This window comes from Oncorhynchus gorbuscha, linkage group LG11 (genome assembly GCF_021184085.1).
Source record: "Oncorhynchus gorbuscha isolate QuinsamMale2020 ecotype Even-year linkage group LG11, OgorEven_v1.0, whole genome shotgun sequence".
NCBI lineage: Eukaryota > Metazoa > Chordata > Actinopteri > Salmoniformes > Salmonidae > Oncorhynchus > Oncorhynchus gorbuscha.
In genome coordinates this window covers 75115334-75130369 of record NC_060183.1, presented here as the reverse complement: position 1 = coordinate 75130369, position 15036 = coordinate 75115334, and the positions used below count along the sequence as shown (strand labels likewise).

Sequence of the window (15036 nt, the reverse complement as noted above, 5' to 3'; positions counted from 1 at the left end):
ACATTACGCCACGAGACTCTAACCCGCTACTGGGTACAGTACGCCACGAGACTCTAACCCGCTACTGGGTACAGTATGCCACGAGACTCTAACCCGCTACTGGGTACAGTACGCCACAAGACCCTAACCCGCTACTGGGTACAGTACGCCACAAGACTCTAACCCGTTACTGGGTACAGTACGCCACGAGACTCTAACCCGTTACTGGGTACAGTACGCCACGAGACTCTAATAATCGCAGCAAAAGGTGGCGCTACAAAGTATTAACTTAAGGGGGCTGAATAATTTTGCACGCCCAATTTTTCAGTTTTTGATTTGTTAAAAAAGTTTGAAATATCCAATAAATGTCGTTACACTTCATGATTGTGTCCCACATGTTGTTGATTCTTCACAAAAAAATAGTTTTATATCTTTATGTTTGAAGCCTGAAATGTGGCAAAAGGTCGCAAAGTTCAAGGGGGCCGAATACTTTCGCAAGGCACTGTATATGAATGCTTCTGCTCAGTGTTTGAGGTCAATTGACACCCTTTACCATGGCGCATTGAGGTTTATTTTAAACTGCAAAACCCTTACGTACCACTGCACTTTATATACCTTATACTTTATATAAATCTGGCCTTCTCTAGTCACTCATAGGCTCAGTCACTGGTATACTTTTATTTACAAAGCCATTTTGGGTTTACTACCATTTTATTTGGGCATTTTTTTGTTCAGAAATGTGGTGGGCACTCTCTTCGTTCGCAGGACTTTATCCTGCTAACTGTTCCAAATGTCTGAACTGAATTTGGTAAAAGGGATTTTATGTACTCTGCGCCATTGGCTTGGAACGCCTTACAAAATACTTTTAAACTGGAAGAACATGTCTCGATTGGTGTTTTTAAATCACTGACGAAGGATTTTGAGACTGATTCCTTGACCTGTCAATGTTTTTAATTGGCTGTTTTATGATTTTGTTATACTCTTGTGAATTCTATGTTTTTTTACTAGATTACTTTTTCATGTTGTCTGTCTTTAATTGTGTAATGACTTGGTGCTACCTATCTTGGCCAGGACGCTCTGAGTACTTCCTGGTTGAATAAAGGTGAAATAAATAAATAAATTAATTGTAGCCTAATGGGCCTACACAGCAAACTACTCTATTGCAGGGGTGAGTTCTGACCCCTAATAATATCTTCCTTCTTCTGAAGTGTACACTTTTGCCATCCTTTATATCAAGAGCATGGACCATAGGCTTGACCATGCTGTACAGTAATTCCACGTGATACACAACATTTACCGCTAGATGACACCAGAGATGTTGAAAAATTATCCAAAGTAAACCTAGGCCTATAATACTGTATGCTCCTTTCATTGGCTCATTGGAGAGTGTTACGCAGATTGCAAAGCACATTTTAGATAAATACATATTTTCCCATGTATTTAATTGAACACTTTTACATTCAGTAAACTAATTTTGTACATCTATGTTCATATTGAAACTATCCAAAATAATGGTATCTTTTTTTCTTTCAACAGCAAAAACAAAATTTCCAGTTGCCACACAAAAAAAGTGTCGAGACCTTTTTACAAGTCTCCTTGCATCCCTTACCGTCCTGATTGGCTGACGCCGCGGTGAGGTCATCACTAGAGTGGTGCCAGTGTTTTTGACATTCGGGATAACTTTCTCACTGTCCGACGGCTGTTGGGATGTACAGTATATGAGCCAAATCAAAGCATTTTCGCAATTCTAACAATTAAACCACGTTTGTATAATTGGACGCGTACTGTAGGTATCGTTTCCTCTTTCAGTGGAAAACGTTTTGTTTCACCATTTTCCGGATAAACTTATTTTCGTCAACCTGCAGTTTTTGGATCATTCATCATTCACTAGTGAGGACCATTCAATTGTGAGGAGCGAAACATTTAAAGGATCCATGAGCCCGAATAGGACGAAAACCCTCGCATAGAATAGGTATGTTTTGCATTAATTATTTCGTTCCTTGGTGTGTAGCCTATTGGGCAATATCGGGTCTATCTAGCCTGCAATGTACGGTTGTATTTAACATAATATAGAGTTTAGTTGAACATGTTCGAACAATCCTAATAAGAACCTAACTTTCTTTAAAGTTCTTCTGATTTTAAGAAGCCCATCTTTTGTAAAGCCCATCTTTTTTATTGATTAAAATATGCACTGTTTTTCAATTAGGTTACTTAAACATTATATAACGTATGATGATGTAGGCCTACCATCAATAAGCATAAACTCAAGGAGAGGTGATTGATCTCATATTTTGTAAAGCCCATCTTTTTTATTGATTAAAATATGCACTGTTTTTCAATTAGGTTACTTAAACATTATATAACGTATGATGATGTAGGCCTACCATCAATAAGCATAAACTCAAGGAGAGGTGATTGATCTCATATTCATGTATTTGAATTAGATGTATCATGTTATGCAATAATCTTGCCACTTAGCATGAGTGACAGGTCTTAAAAAGTGTTGTTTTGGTTCTGTGTTCTGAATGGTGCGCTGCGACGCGGTGATACGAGACAAGCATTGGACACCATTTCAGTGTCTATTCACGAAGGTAAATAGCAACAGCTAGAGCCCTGTCTCTATTCTCATTGTAGTTTTTTATTACCTCCACGAACATTGGGAACCAGTGAGTTTAGAGTCATTGTGGTTCTGCGTTATCCCGTAAGTCCTCATGTATTGAGCAGCAGCTGGACGTTTGCTATTTATGAGGTCTGGTAGTTTAGCCAAATATTATACATAGGGTCCTCTTTTCCCCCACTGTAAGTGTCAGTGTAACCGCCGGTGCCAGGGTTCGACCCAGCATCTCCTGTGCGCCAGCACATTACCCAGCTAAGCCAAAGTTTAGGCATTGACTCGGGGGCCAATGCCACTGTTCAGGTCACAAGCAAGGTTGCCCATTGTGTGCTCTGGGATTTCTAATGTTAATTTGCAACTTCTGAGTGAGCTTGATATTGAATTGTGTGTGTCTTGATACTAGTAGCTTGCACAAGGCCTTTATCCACATTTTGTTACATTATAGCTGTATTGTAATATTGATTACATTGTTTTTTCCCCTCATCAATCTACACACAATAGCCCATAATGACAAAGCAAAAAATAGTTTTTTGAATTTTTTGTAAATGTATTAAAAATAAACAACTGAAATATAACATTTACATAAGTATTCAGACCCTTTACTCAGTACTTTGTTGAAGCACCTTGGCAGCGATTACAGCCTGGAGTCTTCTCGAGCTCTGTTTGGTTGGATGGGGAGCGTTGCTGCACAGCTGTTTTCAGGTCTCTCCAGAGATGTTCGATTGGGTTCAAGTCTCTGTCTGGGCCACTCAAGGACATTCAGAGACATGTCCCGAAGCTGTGTTGTCTTGGCTGTGTGCTTAGGGTAGTTGTCCTGTTGGAAGGTGAACCTTCACCCCAGTCTGAGGTCCTGAGCGCTCTGGAGCAGGTTTTCATCAAGGATCTCTCTGTACTTTGCTCCGTTCATCTTTGCCTTGATCCTGACTAGTCTCCCAGTCCCTGCCTCTGAAAAACATCCCCACAACATGATGCTGCCACCACCATGTTTCACCGTAGGGATGGTGCCAGGTTTCCTCCAGACATGACGCTTGGCCTACAGGCCAAAGAGTTCAGTCTTGGTTTCATCAGGCCAGAGAATCTTGCTTCTCATGGTCTGAGAGTCCTTTAGGTGCCGTTTGGCAAACTCCAAGCAGGCTGTCATGTGCCTTTTACTGAGGAGTGGCCTTCTTCTATTGAAGAATGATGGAGGCCACTGTGTTTTGGGGGACCTTCAATACTGCAGAAATGTTTTGGTACCCTTCCCCAGATCTGTACCTAGACACAATCCTGTCTCTGCGCTCTACTGACAATTCCTTTGACCTCATGGCTTGGTTTTTGCTCTGACATGCACTGTCAACTGTGGGACCTTTATATAGACAGGTGTGTGCCTTTCCAAATCATGTCCAATCAATTAAATTAACCACAGGTGGACTCCTATTAAGTTGTAGAAACATCTCAAGGATGATCAATTGAAATAGGGATGCACCTTAGCTCAATTTCGAGTCTCATAGCAAAGGGTCTGAATACTTGTGTATTTCTGTTTTTTATATTTAATACATCTGCAAAAATGTCTAAAAACCTGTTTTTGTCTTTGTTATTATGGGGTGTTTTGTGTGGATTGCTGAGGATATTTGATTGATTTATTCCATTTTAGAATAAGGCTGTAACGTAGCAAAATGTGGACAAGTGAAGGGGTCTGAATACTTTCAGAAGGCACTGTATGTAAACTGAGTGTACAAAACATTAGGAACACCTGCTCTTTACATGACATAGACTGTCTAGGGAAATCCAGGTAAAAGCTATCATCCCTTATTGATGTCACCTTGATAATTGAGACATGGATTGTGTCTGTCATTCAGAGGGTGAATGTGCAAGACAAACTATTGAACAAACTGCATTGGAATGGGGGTATGGTAGTAGGTGCCAGGCGCACAGGTTTGAGTGTCGATAACTGCTACACTGCTGGGTTTCTTACGCTCAACAGTTTTCCGTGTGTATCAAGAATGGTCCACCATCCAAATGACATCCAGCCAACTTGACACAACTGTGGGAAGCATTGGAGTCAGCAAGGGTTCATGCCCCGACAAATTGAGGGCAAAAGGGGGTGCAAATATTCGGAAGATGTTCCCAATGTTTTGTACACTCAGGGTATGTTGACGCTTGTGCACACATCTGCATGAGTTTCATGGGACCTGAGTTTCCCCTGTTACACGTGCATGTGTCTCTCTGCCCATATTCTATTCTTATGTCTACGTGTGTGTGTGTGTGTGTGTGTGTGTGTGTGTGTGTGTGTGTGTGTGTGTGTGTGTGTGTGTGTGTGTGTGTGTGTGTGTGTGTGTGTGTGTGTGTGTGTGTGTGTGTGTGTGTGTGTGCGTGCGCGTGCGCGTGCGCGTGCGTGTGCGTGTTTGAGTGCCTGTGTTTGAGTGCCTTAAAATGCCTTTGTCACATCATCCATCCTCCTTCATCTTTTCAAAGCGAGACAGACTCTGAATAGAAAGCTTCCAATGAGTTAACAAGGAGAATGTGTGTACCAAACCATTGAATTAAGCCCATGCCAGTAAGTGCCACAGGGTGGAACTATTTTAGTTGGAGAAATCTTGCCGCCTAGTGTCCCGGGGGCAGTGACGAGCGGAGCGCGAGGCTCCTGCAGTATGGTGATCATTGTCTTGCTGCCACAGTCATGTGACCTGCAGTGAATGGAAGAAAAGGGCACAAAGTGTCCGGAGAGAGACTCACACTGGTATACGATGATGTTATACTGTTTCATACCACAGCATTGTTGAATATTAGTTTCTGATTGGCTAGGAGGGAATTCTAGAATGGACATTAAAACCAGATAACGGGACAGTTCCTTACATACGCTCTTTCATGTAACAAGATGAGAGAGATGACCACAAGTGTAAACTTTGGCCAAATATTGACTATGTCAGGTGAATAGACAGTGGAAAAGAGTGTCAGCATCTAGACTAGACATGACAGTTTGTCCAAGCTATATATATGTGTTGATTATTGCTTTCTTGTGTAGTATGTGACAAACAGGGGTTCGAAACTGTGTTTCCTGCATGCCATAAGACTGTGTTAGCCTGCTGAGTTAAAGCTTACCCACTGGGCAAAAACTAGTTGAATCAAAGTTGTTTCCGCGTAAGGGCATTTAAAAAAAATCCAATGACACTGAACTTTTTTGTTGTTGATTTCACGTTGAATTCACGTTAATTGACAACTCAACCAAATGTATGTCAAAACTAGACTTTGAACTGACGTCTGTGCCCAGTGGGTAGGCATTATCTTAGGGAGCCGACGCCATGTCTTCAATGCTGAATCAAGTTTGCTCCACTTACTCCCTAACACTGCTAGTAAAGAACAGAAGTACAGGCCGTTGCTAACACAGTAAGTTGAATGGGAATGGGCGCGGGAAAGAAAGTCCGGAGCATGATCATAGTAGGCTAATCCGTTTACCACGACTGTATCATTATGATAATATAACAAGCTCAGTTTGTTTTTGGGAGTGGCAAGCTCCTCCAGCTGCTTGCAATAAAAACAACATTATTCCTTTTTATAATTAAAGGGTTTAGCCATGGACACAGACTCCCTGGGACAGATAAAAATAAGCAAGGCTGTTACAGATGCTTCCACATTTTTGCTGGTTTCCTATTCTTATTTGTGTAAATGCCTAGCTAGCTATATTATTTTCTCCAAACTTGGCGATGTATGTAAAACATACATTTATGATGCAGAGATTGGACACAATCAGGACTAGGAAGATCATGAGATTTGGTCAGAGTGATATTCAATGTTACTGCAGTACAATGAGTGATACAACACACAGTATGGTGTATTTCATGGTTCCAAAGAGCCTACGGCTGGAAATGCAATCAATTACATGCTGTGAAATCCACAATGTGAAATACCAGATTGTTATGCATCATAGTGTGGAAAATATTGAGAAAATGTTTACTGGGTGTCATAAAACAAAACAAAGATGTTCTATATGAAATGGTGTGATTTTGCAGTACAGAATAGTGACTTTTTCCACATTACAGGTTTGATTAAATACCAGTCTCTGCACTCTTTAACATTAGAGTTGTAATAATTCATGAATAATTAAACACTTGAAATGAATGTGAGATATTTGGGGGAGAGAACAGAGTGTAAGGGGAGGACAAATGGAGATGTGCCATGACTGACAGGAACACATGTCCGTGTGTACTGAACGGCTATAAGAAGGGGGCAGAAGTTCTTTAGCCTCACAAAGAAATAAATGAGAGGGAGCCCACCCTAGTTACTCCTAAAGCGCTCTGTCATTTTTCTGAGACAGAATCATTCTGGACCTGTCAATGTAACATATTCTTATTCTTAAGGGAGGGGGAAGTTCTGGGTGCTCCTTATGGTGTCTCTAAGGGGCAAAGTACTGTAGCTTTTCATCAAGAATGTATTTCTCCCACCTTGAAACTCACCTTTTGAGTTGAACTGAGCTCATATTTGATAAAGCCCAATCCCTCTCCACTATAACAAAACTTATTTGGTTGTTTGTTTAAAACTCCCATCTAGTATTGCAGGATGGACTTATCCATCCCCTTTCTCCATTGTCTTTACACCATTATTACAATGGCATGACAAATCTCAGTAGACATGCAGAGCTAGACTGCTGGCCTCAATGTCTCCCACTTCCAAAAATCTACAACAATTGTTGACAAAGCCGACTGTAAAATGAACCCGTTTTTCATGCGGTCTGAGTTACCTTTACAAATCCAAATCACAGTTGCAACAATGAAAAATTCTCATGGTATATTCATGTGAGGATGTGTACTCTATATCATTTTTTATATATAAATGTGATACAGGATTAAAATCATGTTTGGGTTTATTGCAGGTCAGTTGTTTTTTTGTTTTTCCCTGGGTGGTACTGTATTACATATCTGAATTGAATGATATAGATGCAGATGTATTGTATAGTAGATCACATAGTAGCATACTGTATGTGCAATTGGATTAAGATCCGATTTAGTTTTACACTCGGCAGTGATCTGCTGGTGGCAGGTAGCCTAGCGGTTAGAGTGTTGGGCCAATATCCCCAAGGTTGCTAGTTTGAATCGAGCTGAGAAGGTGAAAAATCAGTTGATGTGCCCTTGAGCAAGGCACTTAACCTTAATTGCTCCAGGGTTGCCGTTGATAATGGTAGACGCTGGCCACGACCCCACTCTTTGAGGGTGTCTCAGGGAGAATTGAGAATTGAGAAATAAAATGTCCTATTCGAAAATGCGTATAATACACACTTGGGCAAATATAAGCCAAATAATTACATTACTGATCTTCATTCAATTATAAACTGGGTGGTTCGAGTCCTGAATGCTGATTGGCTGACAGCCGTGGTATCATATACCACAGGTATGACAAAACATGTATTTTTACTGCACTAATTACCTTGGTAACCATTTGATAATAGCAGTATGGCACCTCTGGGGTTTGTGGTATATGGCCAATATACCACGGCTAAGGGCTGTATTCAGGCACTCCGCGTTGCGTTGTGCAAAAGAACAGTCCTTAGCCGTGGTATATTGGCCATATACCACACCCCCTCGGGCCTTATTCCTTAATTATACACCCTATCCCACGTAGCATACTCTGACTCCTACATAGTAATGTGATGTTTCGGATGTATGTTGTTGGGTTTTACACTTTAGAATATGGAATAATTAGGAAGAACTTAAATGGTTTAGCATTTCTATCTTAATTTAGATGAAATACTGTAATTAAGAGCAAGCAGAAGAAGAAACACATTGGCTAGGAAAAACTCCCTGGAAGGAAGAAACCTAGAGGAAACCATCTTAAAGGGAAAGCAGGCCCCGGGTATCTTCTTGGTTTCACCCATGTTCTAGCTAGCTAACGTTGGATTCTCCCATGTTTTAAACCAGCTAAATTTGGTTTTGCCCATGTTATAGCTAAACTTAGTCTCACCCATGTTCTAGCTAAACTTAGTCTCACCCATGTTCTAGCTAAACTTAGTCTCACCCATGTTCTAGCTAAACATATTCTCACCCGTGTTCTAGCTAAACTTAGTCTCACCCATGTTCTAGCTAAACTTAGTCTCACCCATGTTCTAGCTAAACTTAGTCTCACCCATGTTCTAGCTAAACATATTCTCACCCGTGTTCTAGCTAAACTTAGTCTCACCCATGTTCTAGCTAAACTTAGTCTCACCTATGTTCTAGCTAAACTTAGTCTCACCCATGTTCTAGCTAAACTTAGTCTCACCCATGTTCTAGCTAAACTTAGTCTCACCCATGTTTTAGCTAGTTTAAGTAAATTTTACCCATGTTCTCGCTAGCTAACATTGGTTTCACCCATGTTCTAGGTAGCTAAAGTTGGTTTCGCCCATGTTCTAATCAAGTTAAATTTAGTTTTGCCCATGTTCTAGCTAGCTAAACATGGCTAAATGGATGAGGATGGCATGAAGAGGTAGCCTATCCCCATCACATTCACAGTTCACTCTCTATAGTAAGTATCACTGACGTAGACCCAGCAAATGTAATCTAGACTTTATTTGAGCAAGTTCTCATAATTGGAAATTCTTCTCTTATGACAACATTACTTTTCTCTAAAAGTCAAAGAGGGCACACGCTTAACTTCAAAGAGCATTGCAGACCTCTGCATTAGATATCAGGGTATAGAGCCAACCCGTAAACCCTAGAAGGGACCGATTATTCAATCAGGAATCATACTGGTATACAGTATGTGTTCAGATTAAGTGTCTATTTGAGATCAGTCTTGTTAAAGACGCTCTAACATTGTTGGCAGCAGTAGTACAATTTGATCCTAAGTCCCAAATTTGGCAGCTTAATCAGCTTAACAGAGGTCAATTGCCGGGCAACAGGGATAATTGTACAGTGGAACATTTGCACTAAGGGCTGAATCAAGTGAGCTGTTTTCAGGGTCAATGGCTCAACGGTACCCAGGACTTGAAACCAGGTTGCACGTTTTGTCACAATATTGTTTTGAACGTTCATTTTAGGACTGATGCCCAACTGAACATTCTACTCAATGCATTCCCAGTGGGTGTTGATGAAGAGTTCATCTAAAGTGCATTACTGTGTCTTGGAAACGATGACATTTAAAAAGGAGGCAAATAATTAGTAGGAAAACCTTTTGTCATCATTGTGATGTCACCAGATTGACTTTAGATGCAGTATAACTTTAGCTAGCCACCTAAGATTGAGGGGACAGCACTGAATTTTAGCTAGCAAATATATTTTTTTACAAATTTTTCTACCTAATGGCAACATTGCCATCTCTCTAAAGTAAACTTGCCCTGCATCATAAGAATGGCAAAGTTGTTTCCTACTAATTATTTGCCTACTTTAGTAATCATATTTCCAAGCCACTTTAGTGTAATTTAGACAAAACAGTCATTTGCCCCCGTTCAGAAAGACTGGGCATTAGTCATCAACATGGCTGCGGTGTCAGCAGAATGTCGATAACAATGGCAACGATGCCACCGAGTGACAGAGGAGTTACCCATTAGCATACTTTCCCTAATGCACATCTTTTTTAACTGCACAATGGCATAACATTCTATAATACAATTTGTCATAAGATAACATCGTTTTGGCGTTATGACTAAGGCTTTCACGTTTGGCGCCTACCGACATATCCCTCTGATATCTCTCTCTGCTGTTTGGGTCTGGGTCCTCAGGGCAGCAAAGTGTGTAACTCTATATTTTCACTCCAGGCCTCTTCGTATCCAAGTCCACTGCCTGGAAGCCGCCATAAACGGGCGACTTTACTGTCATTTCCTGCTCTCTTGTCTCAGGTGGCAGCCACACTTTCCATCCTTACTGTCTGACCCTCCTCATCCCCTGATGTCTGACTGTCTGGAACCAACGACCTCCTTTGGTTCTAATCGCACTGATTATGATTATGAAAACTAGAGCGTTAGGTGAAATGATATGCGGACCTGGGACCTAACTAGAGCGTTAGGTGAAATGATAAGCCAGACCTGGGCTCAAGTAGTATTTAAAGTCTTTCAAATAATTTGCGCGTTTGCTCAAGTCGGCTTGGAGTACCGGATAGACGGGGCTGGACAGTTTCGAGACAGGAAAGCTCAATCAATCACAGCTAACGCAAGTGGGGCATCAAATGGAACAAGTTACCTTTTTTTGGGTTATGGGATGAGCAAAAATGCTGTATCCTCTCAACATCTGTCAACATACATGTTTATGAGTATATCTAATGTTTTTTGTTTCCCCAAACATGTTTGACCATTAGTGGAATCCCCCTTTAAAGTGCGATGCTTTATTGGGTTGTGTGAGCTTATGTGTTGTGCAGGGATCACTTGGCATTTTTTATTTTTATTTAACTAGGCAAGTCAATTAAGAACACATTTTTATTTACAACGACGGCCTACCAAAAGGCAACAGGCCTCCTGCTGGGATTGGATTAAAAATACAAATATAAATAAAATATAAATATAGGACAAAACTCACATCACGACAAGAGAGACAACACAACACTACATAAAGAGAGACCTAAAGTCAACAACATACCAAGGCAGTAACACATGACAACACAGCATGGTAGCAACACAACATGACAACAACATGGTAGCACTGCAACATGATAGCAGCACAAAACATGGTACAAACATTATTGGGCACAGACAACAACACAAAGGGCAAGAAGGTAGAGACAACAATACATCTTGCAAAGCAGCCACAACTGTCAGTAAGAGTGTCCATGATTGAGTCTTTGAATGAAGAGATTGAGATAAAAATGTTCAGTTTGAGTGTTTGTTGCAGCTCGTTCTAGTCGCTAGCTGCAGCGAACTGAAGAGAGGAGCGACCCAGGGATGTGTGTGCTTTGGGGACCTTTAACAGAATGTGACTGGCAGAATGGGTGTTGTATGTGGAGGAAGAGGGCTGCAGTAGATATCTCAGATAGGGGAATTGTACAGCTTTTCTGAATGCACCACCTGTCCCAATAAACAGTGGCAAGGGGCTGCTAAGAGAAAGACCATCTGAACAACGTAAGCTTTGGAGACAATAGTGAGCATGGTAAGTGGCAACCCACACACACACACACACACACACACACACACACACACACACACACACACACACACACACACACACACACACACACACACACACACACACACACACACACACACACACACACACACACACACACACACACACACACACACACACACACACACACACACACACACTCTTAATTAGGCTGTGCCTCTCACTGCTTGTGCCTGGTACTTCACTGAACAGTGTCTTACTGTAGTAGTTCACATACAGTAGTTGACATTTTCTAGACATTTGTTTAGCTCTGTTATGGTTTCCAATGTATTTCCTGATGTGAAATGAAATATAATTTTCCCCAATTCTGCTCTACATCTTCTATAGCAAGTAGATTGAACCCAGTGATGCAGTGGAAGGTAAAGTTTACCAACCTTTTGGGGAAAAATGCATTGAAAGTATAGCGAATGTATTTTTTTGCACCGTGACTGCCAATCAAAGTTTACCCACCAATTTTTCTAGCACTACATTACTGATTGAAACGCTATGTCTTAAAGCATTAGTTTTCCATACCTTCATACAGTTCCTGTACCATAACGGGGTATACGTTATTACCGGCAGAGGGGCACATTTTAAAAATTATTTATTATACTAACAAATGCTAACAAAATACTAGTGAATTCCTTTAGCTGACGCTAGCTATATGCTAATAAGCGCAAGCGAACATAAACCAAATGCAAGGACAGACAACTTGGCTCATAAAGTTATACTATCTATATACTATCTATATATTATCGATAGTATTATATATTATATATATACTATATATTATACTATCTATCTCAAAAGGCTACTCACACTTGATCCAGAAGGAGATTGATTGTCTTTGCTGTAATCAAGCAGCTTGATATTGCAAGCTAGACACCTAATGTTATAGCTAGCAAGTTAGCAAACCAAAATGCATAGCTGGAGCTCTGAGCTGGAGAAAATGTACTTGGCACATCTTAGATAGTTAACTTAGCTGGCAAACATTAGTTGTGAATTCCTTGTGTAACTTGATCTGCTCTCTTGTGCTGCTCAACAGTGGATCGTCAAGTCACATTTGCTAAGCCCCATGTGCTCTTTGTAAACGAACACTCACATTTTTGAAAATCATACCGTCAGTACTTCAAAATTCCCTTTTATACCGTGTATACAGTATACCACCCAAGCCTATTCGCTCTGGATAAGAGCGTCTGCTAAATGACTTAAATGTAAATGTAAATGTAGAGGACTAGACTCATTATGGGACCCCATACTGGAGCAGTTTCCCAGGCAAAGTGTGTTTAAAAGTAAGGCAGGTTGTCCTGGTATACAGCTGAGTGGGTCAGGTGAAAGGCAGATGACACACCACAGATGACAAGAGACACAGCAGCTGTGTTTGTTCTCTCTCTCTCTCTCTCTCCCTCTCTCTCTCTCTCTCTCTGTCTCAATGCTCAGATCATGCAAAGACAAACTAACCATATCAATTTGAATCAATCTAGATAAAGACAACTATAAAGCTTCACTAAGAACATAGACCTACTCACTCATTCTCTCTCTACCGGTAAAAGTTTCCAACTCCAAAGCTTCACGTTCACACTAGCCGAAGGTTCATTGAATTACAGTTTTTCTCAATTGCTAAAACACAATTTCTGAAACCTTGCTCCATTTCCTGAAAACATTAAACACAAAACCTCATCTTCAAGCACTATTTACATAACCTCTGACTCCTCTTGCAAAATGAAACATTTGCCTCAAAACAGTTTTACCTGTGTTCAAAATCAAACACTGCTCTCAAATAAACAAAGTGATCAAAATGATATACACTCTCAAGCAGTCAGTAAACAATACCCTGAAAAATAGAAAATCAAATCAAATCAAATTGTATTTGTCACATACACATGGTTAGCAGATGTTAATGCGAGTGTAGCGAAATGCTTGTGCTTCTAGTTCCGACCATGCAGTAATAACCAACGAGTAATCTAGCTAACAATTCCAAAACTACTACCTTATACACACAAGTGTAAAGGGATAAAGAATATGTACATAAAGATATACGAATGAGTGATGGTACAGAGTGGCATAGGCAAGATGCAGTAGATGGTATTGAGTGCAGTATATACATATGAGATGAGTATGTAAACAAAGTGGCATAGTTTAAAGTGGCTAGTGATACATGTATTACATAAGGATGCAGTAGATGATATAGAGTACAGTGTATACGTATACATATGAGATTAATAATGTAGGGTATGTAAACATTATATTACAGTAAGTAGCATTGTTTAAAGTGGCTAGTGATATATTTTACATCAATTCCCATCAATTCCCATTATTAAAGTGGCTGGAGTTGAGTCAGTGTGTTGGCAGGAGCCACTCAATGTTAGTGGTGGCTGTTTAACAGTCTGATGGCCTTGAGATAGAAGCTGTTTTTCAGTCTCTCGGTCCCAGCTTTGATGCACCTGTACTGACCTCGCCTTCTGGATGATAGCGGGGTGAACAGGCAGTGGCTCGGGTGGTTGTTGTCCTTGATGATCTTTATGGCCTTCCTGTGACATCGGGTGGTGTAGGTGTCCTGGAGGGCAGGTAGTTTGCCCCCGGTGATGCGTTGTGCAGACCTCACTACCCTCTGGAAAGCCTTATGGTTGTGGGTGGAGCAGTTGCCGTACCAGGCGGTGATACAGCCCGACAGGATGCTCTCGATTGTGCATCTGTAGAAGTTTGTGAGTGCTTTTGGTGACAAGCCAAATTTCTTCAGCCTCCTGAGGTTGAAGAGGCGCTGCTGAGCCTTCTTCACGATGCTGTCTGTGTGGGTGGACCAATTCAGTTTGTCTGTGATGTGTACGCCGAGGAACTTAAAACTGACTACCCTCTCAACTACTGTTCCATCGATGTGGATAGGGGGAGTTCCCTCTGCTGTTTCCTAAAGTCCACAATCATCTCCTTAGTTTTGTTGACATTGAGTGTGAGGTTATTGTTCAAAACATACAATTTTCAGGGAGAAGAACATTTTTCATCTAAAAAAATATTCATATTTTTCCATCATTGTCTTTTGATGAACGAAAACATTTTCTATCATAGTAGCTCAAAATCGATCAGAAATGACTACTCTGCTTTGCTCTTTGCAATTTTGTTTTTTGTTCTTCCTCCTCCTTGTACCCCTATTTTTACAGTACTGTACCCTGCATCTCACAAACTTGTCCTTTGTCTCTGTGATACTGTAATTCTTGTTCTTTGTTGAAATGAACCTGCAACCAGTCAAAATCTATTGAGTAGTCAGTTCTGTTAATAAATGGAAAGCACAATGTTCAGGGCCATACAATTTATCCATTGTACAGTATACAGCCTACAATGCACTGTACTACAGTATCCATTCTCAGACCTTCTCCATCCCACCTTCAACAACCTGTTTGCTCTCTG

General features: G+C 40.7%; 1 protein-coding gene across 3 annotated transcripts in view; it reads left to right on the top strand.

Annotated features, from left to right (window-relative positions):
- The first annotated feature begins 1661 nt into the window (after positions 1-1661).
- Positions 1662-15036, top strand: part of megf10 (multiple EGF-like-domains 10) — a 106113-nt gene continuing 92738 nt past the window's right edge. For all 3 annotated transcript variants that reach the window (XM_046290494.1, XM_046290493.1, XM_046290495.1), the window contains exon 1: positions 1662-1951. The gene's annotated coding sequence lies outside the window, so the exon portion shown is untranslated. The remainder of the gene's footprint in view (positions 1952-15036) is intronic.